Source organism: Herpailurus yagouaroundi, unplaced genomic scaffold (assembly GCF_014898765.1).
Source record: "Herpailurus yagouaroundi ecotype Mexico unplaced genomic scaffold, PumYag 186, whole genome shotgun sequence".
Classification (NCBI taxonomy): Eukaryota; Metazoa; Chordata; class Mammalia; order Carnivora; family Felidae; genus Herpailurus; species Herpailurus yagouaroundi.
In genome coordinates, this window is record NW_024412417.1 from 31681331 (window position 1) to 31689785 (window position 8455).

The following is an 8455-nucleotide window of genomic DNA, read 5'->3' on the forward strand; positions in this document are numbered from 1 at the left end:
TAAGATGGAGTTGTAATCCGTTCCTTTCATGCCAGCAGTGTGTCAGAAAATCTCTACTCTTGTAGTCCCCGTGGCAGCAACACTTAACCTGAGCTGAGGCTGCGTTTGCCTCATGGAGTAGAGCTGGCTTTTATCTGGTGAATGCAATCAATGTAGACAAGTGCATTGGATGACTCAAACTGGAGATTATTTCGGGTTTTGAATTCCATGTGTATTTTGGCCCTCTTCTTTGGCTAAATCCACTGAATGAATTCAAGTCTGTTTGTTACTTGATGTTGTGGTGAAATGGCCTGAGAACTCTCCTGACATTAGGAATGCTGGCTTTCATCACTCCATACTGGTGATGGTGCATTTTCCAGTTTTCTAAGAAGGGATGATGCTCCAGACTCACCTCCTGGATCAGTGAGGACATGCCCTTTGAACCGTTCTCTCAGTGGTGGACCACTATTTCACAGCTCATCTTTTTGTGATGTTCTGAAAAACACTGATTTGTGGCCACTGAATAGAGTTAACCCCTGGGGGGGCGGGGGCATGGGGGGTGGAGGGTCAGCCATTTTAAAGCTGAATGAGCACACCTAAATGGGAATGAGACCCATGATCTGCCCTCAGGAGCAGCAACCAATGGAGTGACCGTGTCCAGCACTCTCAAGTAGAGGTCAGGCTTTTCTAAATGGGAATTTAAAACCTCTACTCGTTTTGTGCTGCAAAGGACCCTGTTTAGAGGATGAACAAATAAACTACAGTGTAGGAGAAAATATTTGCAAGTCACATATCCGATGAATGCCTTGTATGAAAACTATATAAAGGCCTCTCAAAACTCAACACTATAAAAGCAAAGAATCAAATAAGAAAATGGCCCAAACACATGAACAAATATTTCAAAAGAGAGGAGTTACAGATGGCAAGTAAGCACAAGAAAAGCTATTGAACATCAGTAGCCATTAAGAAAACGCAAATTAAAACCACAATTATATATCCCTACACACCTATTCAAATAGCTAAAATAAAAAAAAATAGCGATAGTATCAAAAGCTGGTGAGGACACAGAGAAACTGGATCTCGGAGGCATCGCTAATGGCAACGTAAAATGGTACAACCACTATGGGAAACAGTTTGGCAGTTTCTTATAAAACCAAACATGCGCTTACCGTATAACCCAGTAATCACACTCCTTGGGCATGTATCCCAGAGAAACGAAAACTTATATTCATGCAGAAACATGTACACAAATGTTCATAGCAGCTTTATTTAAACTAGCAAAATACTGAAAACAATTGCAATGTTCTTTTCTGGGTGAGTGGTAGAGCAAACTCTGAGACATGCATAAGGATAGAATACTGCTCAACAAGAAAAATGAAGTATTGGTACGTGCAACAACCTGAATGATCCTCGAGGGCATTATGCTTAAATAAGTCAGTCTGTAAAAGTTGCATACCTTTTGAAGTATGACTCTACTTCTGTGACATTATTTAAAAATGACCCCAAAACCCCACATGGAAATGGAGAGTAGATTGATGGTTGCCAGGGGAGGGAAAGGATAGGAAAGTGGGGATACAAGAGGTAGCATGAAGGAGTTCTTCCATGGTGACAAAGTGGCTCTGTGTCTTGATTGTGATAGTAGTTATATGAATCTATTCACGAAATACAATTACATAGACACGGACACACACAAATGAATGCAGTCTTCAAAAATGATAAAAACAAGGGCACCTGGTTGGCTAGGTCGGTTAAGTGTCTGACTCTTGATCTCAGCCTAGGTCTTGATCTCAGGGTTGTGAGTTCAAGCCCCATGGTGGGCTCCACCCTGGACATGAAGCCTAGTTTAAAAAAAATTATAAAATGTGCTTGCTTCGGCCGCACATATACTAAAATTGGAACGATACAGAGAAGATTAGCATGGCCCCTGTGCAAGGATGACACGCAAATTCGTGAAGCGTTCCATATGTTTTAGTACGCAAGTGGTGTAAAGCGTATCAAGGAGGGTTAATAAAATTTGGAGGAATAAGAATCCAGAATGGATTATAACAATGATTACTTTCTTAGCCACAGCTCATAGGGTTTTTGTTCTTTGGTGGTGAGGAATAAAAAATTTATAGCAGACTTTGACATACTCATTATAATTTATAAAATACATTTGTGGCAATGTCATCTTCATAATAAACTATATATAAAATCAAAAAAATTATAAAAACAAAATGAGGTCTGTAGTCTAGTTAACGGTAATATACTAATGTCAATGTCCTGGTTTTGATATCATACTACAGCTTGTTATCACCATTAGGGGAAGCTGGGTGAAGGACATATGTGACTGTGCTATTTTTCGCAACTTCCTATGAGTCTATAGTTATTTCAAAATTAAAAGTTACAAAAAGCCCTCTATTCGTCATTTTCATTTATCATTTGCTTAATCATTTATTCATGGTGTTAACTCTAATGATAACCCTCCGTGTCAAAACAAAAACAAAACAAAAAACCCAAAGCCTCAAATAATCAGCAGATCTCCTTGTTTATTCTCAAAGCATTGCTGGGAGCTGTCCCGAGCCTGCCCGTGATCCTTCTGCGCACTTGTCTTACGCTCCATCTCTGACAGAAGCATTGAGGGTGGACGCGATTGTCCTTTGTTGGCAGGGCTTCATCTAGACCGTCCTCCGGGGTCGGGAGATTCACTCTTGGTCTGTCGTCCATGAATTTACGCAAATTCTTAAGGACTTTATCTTTTCAAACACTGTTCCTTCTAAAGTCACTGAATTTCATGTGTTTATCTCCATTGTTTAAAACACTCACACTCAATATTTGTAATTATTTTAGCCCTTTGAAACTTCATGGGTGCCCCTCTTATTTGGGTCCATTGAAATTTGGTCAACAAGTTTATTTACAGACATATTTTCTATGTCTTTCGTGAATTCATAGCATTTGCTTATTTCTGCAAAGCTTTGGTCTTTCCATACTTGAATCCATACCTTTTGAGCTCTTGCTCAGATGTAGATTCCTCTTAATAATTTAGTTTGCCCCTTCTGATGTGTCCTCTACATGTCCTTCCTTGAGTGGCGGAATGACTAAAATCACACACATTCCTTCAAGTGCTGACCCATCTAGGTGTTGTACAAGATAGGTGGAACCAAACTTTTAGAATCCAGGACCGGTGAAAGGCTCTTTTACATGCTAAGTTTTAGAGGTGTAAGTTTTTCTTCTAGACTTTTTTCTTCACTTGTACTTTTTTTTTTTTTTTTACCAATTGAAATATGCATAAAAGGAACACAGAGGGCAGCCTCTATCAAAGGAATTGAAAGCTTTGCCCGAGAACACCAGGCACGGGGGGAGGGAAATGTTTCCCAGGCGCCCATAGCAGGCAGAGACAGTGAAAGAGGAAGAGTGAAGGTAGCAGACATTTACATAATGACATCAACATATTTTAGCTGCCAGCTGTGAGCTGTCTCCAATTCTTCTTTCACGAGCTCCTCAAAGTGCTAGACCCAGAGTGACCCCTGGGTTTTATTGGCCCCAAGGGCAACTCTGAAAGTAACTACAAGTAAGTTTCCTTTTGTTTCTAATGCTGCCCAGAATAATGAGCAGGATTTTCTTATCCTGATAAGAAAAACACAGCGCAAGTATTTTTGGCAAATAATCTACAGTGAATACTATATCTGTTCTCTGGCAACTGATGGCCATCATTGTATGGTTTGACTTGTTCAGATCTGTCCGCTTTTAATGTGTTTTTATACATTTGCCTATCACGCTTTCTCTCTTTTGCTTACTCAGTTGTTCACTGGTTTCATGTCATTTCTCATTTGCTTATTATTATGCAAGTCCCTGGGTTATGCCCTGGGAGCACACCACAAATATCACTATGACTGAGTGCCCGACACTCAAAAAGGAACTGGCATTTGGTAAGTGGGGCACGTGACCCAGCCCAAGCCAATTAGCGTATCACATACTCCTGGCTACAGTGATTGGTCCACAGACAGCACGTGTCCAAAGACGGTCCAATCAGAGCCCCCAAGGGCTCTCGTGTGAAAGCCCCAGGATGACCCAAAGCTCTTCTACCTCTTTCTCTCGACATCCCCAGCACATAAAGGAGCCCTTGACATGTAGTGGCCCCTCAATAAGTATTTTTTGAATTATTGAATGCTATGCCTTTCTTTCTTATTATACCAGAAATCTGAGAGGACACAAGAGGCCAGACCTGCCATCTTACCCCCTCAGGGAGCCTGAGACTGAGCCAACAGAGCACAAAGCATGCGGCAGGTAGAGACACGTGATTATATCTGGGAGCCCTGAATCTCGCCATGCCTGAAGCCAGAGCTGCCCTTGGTCTTCTCACTTCCATGAGCCAGTAAGTTTCTGTTTTGCTTAATCCGTGTTTAGTTAGGTTTGTGTTATGTCACTGTTTACTGCCGAGTCCTAAATGAAAAAATTAAAAGAAGGGTCATGCCCCACCCTTAAACTGGAGCATTTCAGTCCCTTGGAAGGGGAAATATGGAGCACAGGCACATGGGATGTGAGTTTGACGGAGGTGCTTTCCATGACGGTGTGCTGATGCCTGTGGCAGAGGGGTGATGGCAGCAGGCATAGAGACAGCACTGGCAATGGTGATGATGCTTGTAATAATGGTGGTGAAGGGGCACGTGGGTGGCTCAGTCGGTGAAGACTGCAACTCTTGGTTTCGGCTCAGGTCATGATCTCACGGTTTGTGGGATTGAGCCCCGCAGCAGGCTTTGTGCTAACAGCGTGGAGCCTGCTTGGGATTCTCTCTGTCCTTCTTTGTCTGCCCCTTCCCCACTCGTGTGCAGGCTCTTCCTCTCTCTCAAAATAAATAAACATTTAACGTGGTGGCGGACCCAGTGGTGGTGGTGATGCTGCTAATGGTGATAATGGTGGTGGGGGCTGGGATGGCTACAGTGGTGGCCGTTAGCACCAAGTGACTCTCCTCCTGTCTCCTCCAACACTCAGCACCACCGTAAACTAACCTTACAACTGCCTCCAGAACAAGAAATCTTAGAACTGAAAGAAACCTCAAGAAAGTGTCTAATATGAGCCCCGCATTGTGCTGAGCATGGAACCTGCTTGGGATTCTCTCTCTCCCCCTCTCTTTCTTTCCCTCCCCTGCTCGTGCATGCTCTCTCTCTCTCTCTCTCTCAAAATAAGTAAATAAACTTTAAAAATTAAAAAAAAAACTGATCTTGAACTTCTAGCCTTCAAAACTATGAGAAAGTAAGTTTTTGCTTACCTACTTTGTGGTACTTTGTCATGGCAACCCTAGAAAACTCATGTAGGGTCAGCGAACTAGTATTTCTTAATTCCCCCCAGTTTGTTCTAAGACTCAATCAGTGTCTAGAATAATTGCCTTAAAAGGTAAACTTACATTTTCCAGCCCTCTTTCAAGACACTGGCCACACTTCGCCTGTCCAACCACAGGTCCAACTTCCCTGTGAAAGTTCCTAACCTCAGTTAGGACCTTCACTGCACCACCTCTTAGAAGTATCATGCCAGTGCCAAGAACTCATTTGCTCCTGCTAGCTCTTCCCCAACCCCAAAGTTTTCACCTCTCCCTTCCCCCAAACCACATGCAAGTCAAGCTTTTATCAAGCATTTACTAGGCAAGGTGCCATGATGCCTAACCACATAATATATTTTTAAAGAAGGGACTTTCAGGGACCTTTTCTCCTGAGCAAGGTGGGGGTGGGGGGTGGGGGTTGCGGATTCAAGCTTTGCACTGCATCTCTCAAGTTATGCCAACCGGGAACCTATCTAAACCACTTGTTAAAAATTTGATGCTAAGTTCTCAGGGAGCTAGAGCAGGAATTTATTTAAGGTTTTGTTTTTAATCAAATCTCTACATGCCATATGGAGCTTAAACTCACAACCCTGAGATCAAGAATTGCATGCTCTACAGACTGAGCCAGCCAGACAGCCCCAGAGCAGGAATTCCCACCACCGGCACAGGAAGGGAATGCGTCCTTGGTTCAGGCAAAGCACCATGAATGAGTTGGTAAATTCACCTTGGCAATCTTTGAGCTGTGTTCTCAGTTTCTGTGCACAATTTTCTTTGTCCCAGACTGCCTTGCTACTCTACCCACTAATGCTAGTGAGAAGGTATGCCCATTAATAATTAAGAGCATAAGCCCTGCACTTGGAAGAACCTGGTTCAAATCCTAGCTGCTCCACTTCGTAGCTCTCTAGAACAGCATCCTAAATTTGGGAATATGCAGAAGAGGTTCCTGGGTGTTCTTTTGGTGCAGTTTTTGGACTTGACTTTCTACTGAGTAGGCAATTTTCGTTTCTGTAGGGGCAGAGGTTAACTTGTAAATTTTGGTCCAGTTAAGATGCAAATAATTTAACTCTGGTGGTAGAATTGGTTCCAAGGGCTATGGTTTATGGCCCTGTTGGACATTAACCAGCTTTCCATCTAATCCAGTAATATTTCTGTATTGATTTCCTGCTGCTGCTATGATAATTTACCACATCGTAGGGCTTGAAACAACATAAACTTATCTTAGTTCTAGAAGTCAGAAGTCCAAAATCAGGTTCATGGGCTAAAATCAAGTGCCAGCAGGGTTGGTTTCTTCTGGGGGCTCTACAAGAGGATGTGTTTCCTTGCCTTTTCCAGCCTCCAGGGTCACCTACATTCTGTAGCTTGTGGCCCCTTCCTCCATCCTCAAAGCACATCACTCCAGCCTCTGCTTTCACTCTTCTGTCTCTCACTCAGACACTCCTGCCTCCCTTGTATAAGGATGCTTGTGATGACACTGCACTACCAGATAATCCAGAATAATCTCCCCATCTCGAAATCTACAACTTAATTACATCTGCGAAGTTCTTTTTACCTTTAAGGGGACGTATTCACAAGTTCTAGCATCGGGATGTGGACATCTTTGGAGGGTGGGGAGGCATTATCTAGGCTACCAGGTTTTCCTTGTATTTCTTTGTTAAATCATCTGCATATACCTAAATTCTCTAATGCTCTTTGCGTAAGCTTTAATATCCTACTGGTTCTCACACAAATTAAAGACTAAAAATCTTTGACATGTGATCATTTAATACTCACCTGAGAATCATGATGCACATAACGTAGCTTTGTGACCCTAGGCAAGTCACTTAACCTCTCCAAGTTTTACATCTCTATAAGCAAGGATGACATAAATAATAATAATACTTAATTTGGGGGGTTGTCATTGTAGGGGACAAATGAGACAATGTATGTACAACAATTGGTTCAGCGCCTTGTGCATCATAAGACCTCAATAAATGTTACATGCTGATGCCGATAAGAACCCGGACAAGTACTGTGGCCCCCTGTACCTCCACTTGCCTAAAACCAGAGTGCTGTGCTTAGCGCCCTCTATTTGCCTTTGTAGCTCTCTCTAGCTTTAGGACCAGTTAGCAAACATCAGGTAGTTTCATTCAAGTTGCAAAAAGGCGCCCCCTCTCGGTGAAGAAGGCATTGCAACTCCAGCCAGAGCACCTGACCTGGCAAAGGGGTGCTGACTCGTTTTCAGTCTCCACTTGCCCTTCCCCAGCCGGGTCCCTTTGTGGCACACACAAACTGTACACTCCGCGTGGGGAGTCCCTGACCGTGATTTTAAAACTACTTGATGCTGGTGATTATCATAGGAAGCACTCCACATTGTTCTCTGGACAGAAGGAGAGTGATGTAATAATAACCTGAGCAGAAAGACAGGACTTTGTACTGATTTCATGCCAAAACATGGCAAATTGCAACAGACAATTGCCAGGAAACTTATTAGCATCAATAACAATATTCTTGCGCGCACACACACACACACACACACACCCCAAAACCAAACAAAACTAAATCTGCCCAGAACAACGGACAGTCATCATTCAACAGACTACAAACAGTTCTTCCTCCCGTGGCATGTCTAATGATGGATGAAACTCGGCACAAATGTAGTATCCTGCAGCTATGGCTGCACTGACCCCAGAACTGCTTGAACTCAGGGTCATGTTTACACTGTAAATATGTAAATATGCTATGCAAATATGTACACTCGCTCCATTTCTTAAAAAAAGAAAACAGAACCATGCTTAAGATGAGCAGAGCAGCCTTGCCACTCAATGTGTGGTCTGGATCGCCAGCATCTACATGACCTACCTGGCTGCTGGTTAGAAATTCAGAGTCTCAGGCCCCCCAGACCTGCTGGATCCGAAGCTGAATTTTAACAAGATTCCCAGGCAATTCAAATGCACATCCAAGTTTAAGAAGCTCTGCTCTAAGAACTTCTGAGTGAAAGCGGTGGGTGGTAATATCCTTCTGAATAGCTGTCCCTCTTTGTAAGGAAAAATCACACCATTGCTACCAACCAGCAGGGATGTCAGAGAAGGGAAGTCACTGAAGCCGTCTTTCTACATAAACATTCATTAGAATGTTTCATCCATTACAGCAATGGAAAAGAAAAAGAAAAAGAAAAAGAAAAAGAAAAAGAAAAAGAAAAAG

At 42.8% G+C, this 8455-nt stretch overlaps 1 long non-coding RNA gene and 1 other non-coding gene across 3 annotated transcripts in view; both read left to right on the forward strand.

The window, feature by feature from the left end:
• Window positions 1-1841: 1841 nt before the first annotated feature.
• LOC121043272 (U6 spliceosomal RNA) lies at window positions 1842-1948 on the forward strand. Its single transcript, XR_005796764.1, has one exon. It is a non-coding gene; the product is annotated as a U6 spliceosomal RNA (small nuclear RNA).
• Window positions 1949-4053: 2105 nt separating this feature from the next.
• Window positions 4054-8455, forward strand: part of LOC121042920 (uncharacterized) — a 16181-nt gene continuing 11779 nt past the window's right edge. For both annotated transcript variants that reach the window (XR_005796528.1, XR_005796529.1), the window contains exon 1: window positions 4054-4333. This is a non-coding gene — a long non-coding RNA (uncharacterized LOC121042920). The remainder of the gene's footprint in view (window positions 4334-8455) is intronic.